The sequence below is a fragment of the Megascapheus bottae genome, chromosome 11 (assembly GCF_031878675.1).
Source record: "Megascapheus bottae isolate mThoBot1 chromosome 11, mThoBot2.hap1, whole genome shotgun sequence".
Lineage (NCBI taxonomy): Eukaryota > Metazoa > Chordata > Mammalia > Rodentia > Geomyidae > Megascapheus > Megascapheus bottae.
Window position 1 is genome coordinate 59,377,220 of NC_143519.1, and position 13,186 is coordinate 59,390,405.

Here is a 13,186-nt window from a genome sequence, read left to right on the forward strand (position 1 = left end):
TTGTGAGACTCGTTTCTCATTTATTCAACAACCATGGAAAAGGAATAATTTTACAGAAAAAGCTGCACTGAGAACATTTTGAAAATAATTCCCAGAAACACTCTGTTTAACAACCATGTATATTTACATTTGTTTATCTACATATAGATATCTGACCTTTTAGTCAATTCTTCGGTCCCAACTTCTGTTGGATCTTTTCCATCCGTGCTAGAGGATTAAACGATAGAGTCAAATGCCATGTGAACTCATAGTCTTAGTTTTTTATTCAAATTGGCTACAGTTTACCTAACACAAATAAATTCATAGGAATAGAAATAATACATAACTTAGCAAAATGAACAAAGGTATTTCCATTTTTCCCTGGAAAGGAAAATTAATTTCTTTTGTAAAAGAAAACTTTTATGCATGATTAAAGTCATTTTCTTTCCTAGTAAACTTAGCACAATGCTATTGATATTATGCAGTTTAATGCTAGTTGGAACTCATTTCAGAGGAACTCAGTGCTTTAGAACTTCTAATTTTCTGCATTCTAAGTCTGCTCTACTCCCTCTGTCCTTTCATTTATTTGGTTGTTTTATTTTAACTGCCTCTCACAAATGGACAAGGAACGGTAGCCTAAGAAGAAGGATTCTCATCAATTCTGATAGTGGGTATCAGAATTCTGGAGAATGAAAAAGATCTGTTGTTCTTTTCATTGAGAAACCATTAAGACCATTCTCACTGTTTCTAACTGGGATTCTTACCACTGTTGGCTCTGTGAAAGTTGCATGCAGGCACTGATATGTAAATAAGGATTTGGTTGCTAGATTTCACTTCAAAGCAGACCATGATCAAGTGTGTGTTCATTTATGCTATCATTCTCTATTTCAATACACACAAGGATTACATGAGAACTCTCTGATAAGCTGCCATATTGATTGGGCATTATACTTACATTGAAATCAGTTTAACTTTCAGATGATAGACAACTCACCAAATGTCAATGTTTGAGTCACAAACCGCAGTGGCTGGAAACGTCGTGACATTACTAGAAATGAAATAAAATTAGAAACAGATAATTGAGTTGGACCATGGAGAGGAACTCAAACATGTTTTATACAAGCTGGATATTGAAATCATGGCCTTGCTCCTGCTAGGAAAATGTTCTGCCACTTGAGCTACATCTACATCTCCAGCTCTTGTGTTCCCTCGAGTGATTTTCTCTGGTACTGCAGTGCAAAACTGAGAGGCATGTTACTAAATGAAAAGCAGTATTCCATTTTGTCATAGAAATGGAATTGTATCTCTTGGGGATATTAAATATGGACCTCAGAAAATTAAAGGTTTCATCCAAGATGGAAGAATTTTTCTCAGTACATCTACCACAATGCCTAATTCCATCTTGTGTAACTTTCAATGCAAGTCAAAGGAACTCAACCCTGAATTCCCTAATTTTATGCTTCCTCCATTCCTTCAATAATCTGGGATATCTTTACTGATTTCAACTCTCAGATAGGAACAATGGACAGTAGGCCAGAAGCAGGAATTCCATCAATATAATGGTGGGCTTTTCAGTATCACCATTCTGGAGAATGCAAGGTCAACCCACACTCAATTAAGAACTTTAATACTAGGCTCTACACACCATTTCACCACGGGGTTAGTTCTGAGTAGGATTGTCACCTCCGTTGGCTAATAGAAAACAACATACAAGCACTGACATTATGAAAATTCGGGTTGCTTCCTAGACTACAGAGCAACCAGTCCACCAGTGTTTTTTGACCAACTCAATCATCCTCTATTTGTGTCAATATTCAAAATGACTTCATAAAGATATTCCTAGGCTGTCTGTATAATCTGTATTGTCCTCAGACTCCAAAACGGTTGTACACTGAGATGTCAAATCAACTCACCAAACATTTGCGCTCAGTTCAGATGGGAGGACCTCTAATGTGTGGTGCTCACTATAACAAAATACAAAACATAGAGACAATTAAGTGGGACACTGGGAGAAGAAACAATGCATTTCCCTAAAAGGTTGGGGGTTTAAACTATGGTTTTCGCTAGATATGCATTTGAGTTGTGTATCTAACTGTTCTATAGCTTCAATCCCTGTCTCTGAAACTGCAGCTTAAAGTTTGGGCCCAGTGCTGAATGAAGCTTCTGAGGACAGAAGATTGCTTTTGTCTATGCTGACTCAATCATCCCTTGCTGGCTGTGCTCTCAGGATGATCTGGCATGGGTAGATGAACCACTCTCAGACCTCTGTGATCTACTGGATCATGTACTGAGAGAACTGAAGACAAATGACAAAAACAAAGTCACTAAGGAAAAGAATGTGTCTGAAAAGCTAATTCTGTTCAGCAGCAAAATGCTGATGAGGGAATGTACAGATCAAGAGTGGAAGCAACACCCATGGCACAAGAACAAAAGGAGCACAAGGCCAAATACCACAGCAAATGCACACGAACGAACACACACACACACACACACACACACACACACACACAATTGGTAATTTCCTTGATGAAGAATGTGATCTTGTGAGAAAACCCAGCAACTGTTCATTTCAACAATTACAATCATGTCTTGATGCCAATACTTTAAGGCTTTACCCAAATAAATGACGTCTGTGTACTATTCATGGAGTCAGAAACCTTCGATTCACATTTATGAAAAAGGTTGCATTAACTGTACAGAAGAACATGGCATCTGCCAAATAGGATAGAAATCTAAAGGAGGAGTGGATGGGCCAAACATTGTCCAAACCAAAAGGGAGACTTTGTGGAGACATTCCCTTCTACTGTCTCGAACAAGAGACAAATGTTCACAGCCACTTTCAGACCTATAATCCCCAGTCGTGGGAGGTAAATTGTTAGTGCACAAGTTCTTCCTTTGTGATCCTTTGTTACTGCAGTCCTAGAAAATGTGTACAAACCCTTCGATCTGTGTCTCATGCCCAGGTGGTCTGATCAGAGTTTTCTAAGAGTTCCCTTCACTGCTCACAAGGACCGGGAGAATTCACTTTCTTCTGGAGTCTGAGTCCTTCACCCAATTTTCAGAAGGATGGAATGGCACAGACAAAATCGCACTGCCGTGACACTCCAATAGTTCTCCACATTCTTTGTGCTCAGTCTCTGAACATCTTTGTACACATGTATATCCATATTCTGGTATCTGTTATTTTATCCTGACCTCTCTAGATATATGTGTGATCTGCTTTGAATCATTAAATTATACACAGTAAAACAGTGGAAATTCCTAAAATTATTTTTCACCCAAAGTTGGTACAATTCATCAAAAACAATCACAAAATATACTATTTTTGGAAAGGGGAATTTCCTAGAAATGAGGTTCTTGGTCCAAAGAAATGTTGACCTCTGATAAAGAAATCTTTTATAAAATGATTGACAAAGAATTCTTTCCTTATGGACATATATTGTGGATTTGTGTCTTTCCTTATTTTCCATTTCACTTGCTATGCAGGAAATCAAGCTGATATACCACCTACACTGCTGCTTCCATGACTCCCTCAGTTCCCACTTGCTGGTGCTACTGTTGGCTGTCTTTCTAGCCTCCTTGATTGATAGAAAGATCTGTAGGCTCCCATCCAATGTGATAGTATGCCTTTCAAGGTAACAGAGGAGTGGAGTATGAAGAAGTGATTCAGGTTCCATTAGTGTTTTTTTTTATGTGAAATCTGTTTCCAATACATTCAATTGGTGTGAGTTTTCTACATGAACTGTGACCATCTTCATTTATAGATCCTACTACTTGACTTTCAAAGAAAGTCCTATTTATGTCAAAACTTAAAACAAGGATGTACTGATACTGATTGACTGTCATATATATTGTCTACGGTTACAACACTTTACATTGTTTATCACTCAGTTGACAAGTACATGGACTCACCATATGTTGAGGGCCGGCCAGGACTGGGATACATTTCCCCTCTGGGTGTCAGATTCCACACTGTGAAGAAATTAAACACATACACAAAAATTGAGCCAGAACAGTACAGAAAAATATCTACATTGCTGGGTATTGAAACCATGGTCTTCTCCATGCCAAGCATGGGATCTGATATTAGAGCTACACCTCCACCTCTGCTATCCCTGCCAGGCCTCTCTGCAGTACTGAGGTTTGACTTCAGAACGTTGGGTTAGATGAAGCTGCATAGAAGTGATTCAAGTTTTGGCAATGCTGCCTCATCATGTGAACCTCTGTTTTCTCTTAGAATGGCAGGGAATGGACTGGTGAACCACTGAATAACATTTCGTGGAAGATCTGATGATAGCAAGTGGAAGGCACTCAGAGTAGAAATGGCTTTGAATGGCTATTTCCAATCCTGCAGCAAAACGTTGGACTACAAATGTGGAGTTTGAGTGATAATGCATTATATTAGAGCACAAGAGCAGAGGGGCATGTCATAATACCAATACATAATCATATGAATACACATAAACACACATATCACACACACACACACACACACATACACAAACACATAGGTTACACAGTCCATAATTTCTTTGGTTGAGTATGTAATTTCTTTGGAACACCCAGTCACTCTTCACTTCAGCAATTAAAATCATGATTCGCCCAAGATAAATGATGTCTATACTCTATGCATCAACTCATAAACCCTGGATTCATGTTTGTCAAAAAATTAGCATTGGGATGGGAGTTTGGCCTAGTGGTGGAGTGCTTGCCTAGAATGCAAGAAGATCTGGCTTCAATTCCTTAGTACCACACACATAGAAAAAAAAAAGCCAGAAATGGTGCTGAGGCTCAAGTGGTAGAGCTCTAGACTTGAGAAAATCCAAGGACAGGATTCAGGCCCTGACCTCAAGCCCAGGACTGGACAAAAAATGTTAGTATTTACTGTACAGAAAGAATGGCATGTGCCAAGTAGGTCAGAAAACTAGAGGATGAATCCATGGGCAAGAAAACTATCACAACAAAATGGGACTTTGTGCTTCAATTATTTTCTTCATCCTTGAGTCAGAGCCAAGTGTTCATGGGCCCTTGGAGAACTGAATCCCCTCCCTCAGTGCTCTCAAATACAGTGTTAGTGCAGAAGCTACTTCATTGTGATTTGTCACTGAGCTCTAGAAAACATACACAATCGGTTGGAATAAAGTCTCATGGAGGTGATCCGATTATAGATTTTTCTAAGAGTTCTCTTTATGGCTCACTAGAACAACAGAAACTCCATTCTCCTCACTCATCTTAGTCATTCACCCAACTCGTGAAAGGATGGAATGGCACAGATAAAAGTGCACTACTGTGACATTCAAAATACTGCCCACAAACTTGATGCACACTCTCTGTACAACTTTATACGCATACCTATCTATATTCCAGTATCTGACCCTCATGGCTGACTTCTCTAGACATACATTTCCTTCCCCTTATGATCACTACTTTATCTTTAAATTATACACAGTCAAATACTATGTTAATTCTCACACCTACTTTTTTCCCAAAGTATCTATAATTCATAAAAAACTATCTATGTATTGTATATGCAAGAGAGTACTTCCTGAATTTTCCTGGAAAATGATGCTTGGTACTGTAATAAATGTTCACCTCTGCCAAACAAAGTTTTCATGCAACATTGGCCAAGAGATCTTGCCTTGTGAATCTACACAGTGTTGACTGTGGCTTTGTGGCTTCCCTTATTTTCCATTTCAATGCTATGTAGGAAATCAAGATGACATATCCTCTACATTTCTGCTTCCATAGCTCCTCTGTTCCCTACTTGGTTGCAGTATTAGTGGCTGTCTGTCCTACCTCTCTGATTGATAAAAGGATCTGCAGGACCTCTATCTGATGTGATGCTGAGTCTTTCAAGGTAACGTAAGTGTGGGGTATAAAGAACTGATTCAGGCTCCATTAGCTACTTTGTATGTGAAATCTGATTCCATTCCATTCAATTAGTGTGAGTTTCATATATTCACTGTGACCATCTTCATTTATCTTCGTAGATCCTGCAACTTGACTTCCAAAGAGAATAGGAACAGTTGTTTATTGGTGTGTTCCATTGTGGCCTGATTATTTTCAAAACTGAAAACAAGGTTGTACTGACACTGTGTGCCTGCCATGGGTATTGTCTATGGTTACAACACTGCATATTGGTTAGCACTGTGATGAGAAGTACATGGGGGACTCACCAGATGTTCAGGGCCGGCCAGGACTGGGACAACTTTCCCCTTTGGGTGTAAGTGTCCACACTGTGAAGAAATTAAACACATATGCAAAAGTTGAGTCCAAACAGTAAAGAAAACTATCATTTTCTATCTACAATGCTGGGTATTGAAACCATGGACTTCTCCATGCCAAGCATGGGATCTGCTACAGGAGCTACCCCTCCACCTCTGCTATCCCTACCAGGCCTCTTTGCAGTACTGAGATTTGACTTCCGAAGCCTGTACTAGATGAAGCTGCATGGGATGAGACTAGCATTTGGCCACGCAGTCTCATCACATGAACCCCTGTTGTGCCCTCAGCATGGCCAGGAATGGATTGGTGAACCACTGCTCAACTCAATAATGACATTTACTGAGAGGACTGATGATAATAAATGGAAGGAAATCAGAGTAAAAATGGCTTTGAAAGGACATTTCCAATTCAAAATATTGGCAACAAAATATTGGACTGGAAAGGAAGAGTTGAAAAGAAAATATCAGACTTAAGCACAAGAGCAGAGCGGCAGATGTCATAATACCGGAGTACCAGCACACAAACACACATATAAACACACACACACACACACACACACACACACACACACACACACACTCCCTAATTTCTTTGAGAATATGATTTCTTTGGAACACCCAGTCACTGTTCATTTCCACAATTAAAATCATTCTTGATGCCTAGACTTCAATACTTTACCCAAGGTTATTGATATCTACACACTATTCATTGAGTCATAAACCTTGGATTTAGATTTTGAAAAAGTATTCACTGTACCGAAAGAATGTGGTATTTGTACACAATGGAATTCTATGCTGCTGTCAGAAAGAATGACATTGCCCCATTTGTTAGGAAATGGAAAGACTTAGAAAAAATCATATTAACTAAAGTAAGCCAGACTCAAAGGAACTTAGGCTCAGTGGTTTCCCTCATTTGTCATAATCAGCGGAAACCTTGGGCTGTCCTAGCAGAGATTTGCAATAGGGCAAAACCTTGATACAAAAGGCCATATAGTAGGACGCTAAATGAAAGCATCTCTAGGCTATAGAAACATAAGCCATATAATGAATGATTGTTGTTCTTAAGGTACTATGTTATCTCTTATCTCTTTTGCTGTCCCTTGGTTATCTCATATTGTTACAGCATCTCACTTTGTTACCTGATATATCGGATATATTTGTTTTTGGTTATTTGAAATTGGATAGGGAAGGGGGGGAAACAAGATGAGGGGTGGGGGTGCGGGGGGGAAATGGGGACCAAGACATATGAAAGGTTATCAATGTATGTGAAGTGATGCACCATCTATCTGGCAAATATCATGTAACCCTTCTATTAATTACAATAAAAAATATATGAAAAAATAAGAATGGCATGTGCCAAGTAGGGCAGCAATCTAGAGGAGGAATCATGGGCCTGACAATTGTCCACAACCAGGAAAACAGGGAAAAGGGATCTACAAGGAACTTCCTTTTCCTCAGCCCTGAGTAGAGGCCAAGTAGCTGTGGGCCCTTTGATTTGAGCCCTATATCCCCCAGTGTTGTGATGTAAATTGTTACTTTGGAAGCTACTTTTTCTGTGATCATTTGTCATTGCAGTCTACAAAATGTGTACAGCCTCTCAGAATAGGGTCTTATAAACAAGCTATCCTATCAGAGTTTTCTAAGAGTTCTCTTTACTGTTCACTGCAACATCAAGAACCTCATCTCCTCACTGGTGTCTCAATCATTCACCCAATTTTAAAAGGACAGTATGGCGCAGATAGAGCTGCACAGCTGTGACATTCAAAATAGTTTCCATAATGCAGGGATCAAGTGACTAAAATCCTAGCTACTCAGGAGGTTGAAATCTGAGGATCATATTTCAAAACCAGCCTTGCCACTGTAATTTCCAATGAGACTGGAATCTCCAGTTAGCCACCAGAAACCCAGAAGTAGTGCTATGGCTCAAGTGGTATAGCCCCTGCCTTGTGCTGAAGAGCTCAGGGACAGTAGCACACAGGCCCAGAGTTCAAGTCCCCATCCTACAAAATAAAATCAAAGAAAATAATCGGCCCTACATACTTATTTAGTCTCTGTATATCTTCATACATATGCCTATCTATATTCATTATGTGACCTTTCATAGCTGACCTCTCTAGATAGAGATGGGATCTGCTTTGAATCATTAAATTAAGCACAGTCAAATACTATGTAAAATCCTATATATACTTTTTAATTGTTGCTAATTCTGGAGCCTGAACTCAGGGCCTGGGCACTGTCCTTGAGCTTTCTCAAGGCTAGCGCTATATCATTTGAAACACAGTACCATTTCCAACTTTTCCTGTGTATGTGTTACCAAGAAATAGAACCGAGGGCTTCCTGCATGCTAAGCAAGCACTCTACCACTAGGCCATACACCTGGCCCTTCCTATATGTACTTTTTCACACAAATTAGCTGCAATTCATTGAAGACTAACTATACATAATATATATATATATATATATTCAAGAGGGTATTTCTTGTGTTTTCCTAAAAAAGAGACTTTGGGATCTAACTAAATGTTCATCTCTAAAAAACAAAGCTTTTAGACAAGACTGATGAAGAATTCCTTCTTTGTGAACCTACACCAATGTTTTCTGTGGTTTTGTTGTTTCCTAGATTTTCTTTCCCTTGCTATGTAGAAGCTGAATCTGATATATCACCCAAATTCTGCTTCCAGGTCTCCTCTTTTCCCTTTCACTCGTTATGTAGAAACTCCAGCTGATATGGCTTTTAAATTTTGTATTCGTGTTCACTGTTTTCCACTTCACGCATTATAAAAAAAATTCCAGCTGATATATCATCTAAATGTTTGATTCTGTTTCCCCTTTACTCCTTGCTTCCACCAATACTAGCTTTCTTTCCTGCCTGTCTTATGGAGAAAAAGATCTGCACAGCAGAAGCAAGATTCCTATCCATCATGATGGTGGTATTTCAGGTGAAATAGTCCTGGCTTTTGACACATTTATCCTGATTCCTTTAGCTACTTCATATCTGAACTCCTCCTCACTTCAAACTACTCATTGTGACTTGAGTGCCTGACCTGTGATACTCTTTTGGCTCCTCATAGTTAACTTTAGAACAGCCTATGAGAAAGTTTCTTTTGACCTCTTTCCTTTGGTATTTATTTTCAAAACAGATAATAGTTACATGATATGGTTGGGCAGTAATATCAACTTTGTCTTGGTACCATACTTCAAAATGATTTTACTTTCAAATGACAGGTAAATCCACTCACCAATTGCTCATGCTGGATCAACAGCTGCTGCCAGAGCCCAGTTTACATGGACTCAGGCATGCCTATCACAGCATCTCAACTGCAGTATTTTAAACAGAAGGAAGCCTGGTGGTGCTGGCATACGCTGGTAGTTCTCCTCTGTAGGAGATAGAGCTGAGGCTCAGGGTTGAAGCCAGCCGCAGCCAACAGTCCCCGAGACTCTCATCTGCAATTCACAAACAGAAATGGAGATGTGGCACAAAGTATCTGAAAACTAGCTCCAAGCAAAAGAGCTCAGGGACAGTGCTAATGTCCTGAATTTTAAGTACCAAGACCACAAAAAGAAAAAGAGAAAGAAAGAAAGAAAAAGAAATGTGTTTAATTTGTGAATGTGTGACATATCATTTCCATAGAGTTGACATTTATTAACAAAGAAAGTATAGGTATATTCTCAATTTCATCAGACAAGCTTGAGACTTTTACTCATGGTTTAGCATCTTTGAATCCCATGACTTACATATTACATTTGTTGAGGGTCAACACTGCTACAGTGTAATCCGGATATATCTCAGTATAGTATCACTAGGTAACAAACCATTCACCTAAGAGAAGGAAAACATAGAAGAATTTCACACTGATTGTGTTGAAAATATACTTAATATACCAAACATTATGGAAAGTCATGCACACAGAACTGTTTTAGGTGGTGGTGAGCCTTTTAAAATCTATAGCCTATGAAACCTTGAAAGCTATAATTCTTCAGAGTTGACCAATCCTGGGAGAAGTACATTCTGCAATTACTTTTCATAGTTCTGTTACAGAACAAGAGAAGAAAAATTTTTGAATCAACAAACTTTCACTGATATACAAGGCACCTTTACAGATAATGCATTGCTTCACAGGACATAGAGATGTAAATAAATCCATTATTAAGAGAGTTTATATCACAGTTATTATGGATTTTCTACTTGGAAACATTTTGTAATAGAAATAAAAAGGATGAGAAATATTGTACATTCTATAATATTTCACAGAGTGGGTACATGTTAAGATAATACAATGTCAATGGGAAATAAAAAGATATTATAATCCTAGCTACTAAGCTGTTCTGAGGATTTCAATTCAAAGAAACCTAAAAAAACAGCCAGGAGACTCCACTTATCTAAAAGGAAAAAAAGCTGCACTTGAGAAAGGGTATCAATGTATGTGAAGTAATGCACCTTCCATCTGGCGAATGTACTGAAACCCTTCTATTAATTACAATAAAAATATATGAAAAAAACATATATATATATATGAAAAAAGCTGAAATTGGACCTGTAGCAGATGTCATAATTCACTAATCCTGGGTGCAAAAAAAGTTGTGAAAGCATTTAAGACCCCTAATTAAAACCCCAGTGTTACCACACATTCACAACATATGTACATACACACAAACACACCCACATACTCAAAATTGTCCAATAATAATAATAATAATAATAATATGATATTTACACTAAGGCATCCAGACACATGTAATACATTCCTACACTCTTCAAAAGAAAAAGTAACATGAAAATAAAATTCTTCTTGTAAAAATATATAAATAAATACATTTAGGTAAAATACTGGTTCTGACTTTTAGATCTGGAGCAGACACTTGTAAAGCACATTGTATCCAGCCATACCATTTCATACAGAAAGGAAACAGAACTCCCAATGCTTGCAGTCCCTAGTCCTTAGGCCCTAGCCATGGGAGCCAGAAGAGGTCAAGGCAGAGCAAGAAGACTTGTAGCCAGCCCTGCTTCTGCTGTGGAGCTGTGACAGAAATGTGAAGAGCTTCATGTAACCTAAAAGAATTAGGCAAAAGGACTCAAACTGTCTCCAGCCTTTCAGTTTGTAAACAGCTAGACACAGAGGAGGATCAAACTCTGTCACAAATTTAAATCATAGCTGATTTTCCTGCTACCTTTCAGGCTAAGAACTTTCTTTTCTTTTTCTTTTCATTCCTTTTGGTTCATCACTTCCCCTAAACCCAGTTTGTTAAGATAAATCTTCAGAGGAAATGAGCTTTAGGTGATTGACTAATCAGAAATCCCAGCTATTCAGGAGCTGAGATCTGAAGACAAGAAGTTCAAAGCCTCAAAAAGCTTCTTGGAACTCTAATCTCCACTAACCAGCAAAAGTTGTACATGGAGTTGTAGCTCAAGTGGCAGAGTGGTAGGAGTTGGAGAAAAAAAAAAGCTAAGGAACAGTGTCCAGGCCCCAGTTTCAAGTCCACACACACACACACACACACACACACACACACACACACACACACACACACTTTATTCAGGTAGCTACAAGGCAAAGCCTTCATATGTAAGAACCAGAGAGATCCCCAGTCAGCTCTCATTCCTCCAAGTCCCCTCCAATCAGCCCCTTCTCCTCCTCACATTATCCAACAAGCCCTCCCTCAAAAAACTCATTCTTTTTACTTTAATCCCTATGGAAAGGATGGGAAGAAAGTCCAATGGCATAGAAAGCAAACCCTATGATAGACAGACTGCCCTTGCTCAGACCCTTACCTTGTAGAGCAAACTCTACTCATATAGTTGCTCCTATGGCAACCCCAAACAGAATGTACTGGTCATCTTTACATCACTGCAGAATGAGGAATGGAATGTTCGAGAATTAAAGGCATACCAGTTCTCCTTAAAGACAGTGGACTGAAATTGGAAAGGACATAAGACCAAAGTCGAACACTACAGTAAAATAGTTTCAACACATAGAATACCTCACTTTTTCTTTTGCCTCAGTATTTAATGTGGAGAATTTTTCTGTTAACCCAAACTTGAATAATGATTTCTGAAATAAGAGTCTGGGAGATTGGCCTAGTGGTAGAGCATTTGCCTAGCATGTATGAAGACCTGGATTTGATTACTTGGTTCATACCTAGAAAAAAGCCAGAACTGGGGTGTTACAAAACCATTTATTAGCTCAAAATTCAGCCAAAAATTAGGTATGTTTTTAATTTGGCAAAACTAGTAGAGCTTGTTCCCATGGAATACGTTGGCATACCAGAATGCATAAAACAAGTTGATCAAGAACTAAATGGAAAACAAGATGAACTAAAGAGTGAACAGTAAGTTTGGCCTCTCGTCCAGACAGGAGTGAAGAATGTGCTGATGAAGCAGTGCCCTTTTTACTTTTATTTTTATGTAAAATGTTACAAAATTGACGTTTTCTTAATGCACTTCTGTATTAGGAACTGTTCACTGCTGTATTGGTTGTAGATATTTACCAAAATGCTTCCATATCACTTAGTTGAACTAAGTACTTTGAGCTAGTCACGTAAGGTGTGCTATAAAGTTTTTGTGGAATTCTGTTGGTAATACTGTAAATTACATTATGTTTCCAAGTCATAGAACACCACTACATTGTTGTTTGGGATGACACATTTAATAGAAACATGAAAAATTTCTTCTGCATTGAAATAAATTTTATTTTTGCCTCCAAACCCAGTTTAATTACATAGAATAATCCTATTATGAGTAGCATACTATAGGTCATATACTAGACATAGATTTACTTAGTAAACTTAATATCCAATATATTTGAAGGCCATACTTCAGAGCCCTTCATATGAGGTCTTTTTTCAAGAGTGGCCTAGATTAGTAAAATTAAACCAGAAGTGAGCTAAGCTTTGAAGATTCATTCTCTCTCCTGTACTGAACACATTATATCTATGGTTCTTTGTTTTTTAGAAATTTTTTGTCTAAACTTTCTTTTACAAAGGGATTC

At 38.3% G+C, this 13,186-nt stretch overlaps 2 long non-coding RNA genes across 2 annotated transcripts; both read right to left on the reverse strand.

The window, feature by feature from the left end:
* Nucleotides 1–1,901: 1,901 nt before the first annotated feature.
* On the reverse strand, nucleotides 1,902–6,195 carry LOC150057195 (uncharacterized). Its single transcript, XR_016537059.1, has 3 exons — nucleotides 6,156–6,195; nucleotides 3,892–3,951; nucleotides 1,902–1,943 (listed from the first exon to the last, which is right to left on the reverse strand). It is a non-coding gene; the product is annotated as an uncharacterized LOC150057195 (long non-coding RNA).
* Nucleotides 6,196–6,198: 3 nt separating this feature from the next.
* Nucleotides 6,199–12,013, reverse strand: LOC150057196 (uncharacterized). The gene is made up of 4 exons (XR_016537060.1): nucleotides 11,971–12,013; nucleotides 9,936–10,020; nucleotides 9,440–9,644; nucleotides 6,199–6,215 (listed from the first exon to the last, which is right to left on the reverse strand). It is a non-coding gene; the product is annotated as an uncharacterized LOC150057196 (long non-coding RNA).
* Nucleotides 12,014–13,186: the final 1,173 nt, after the last annotated feature.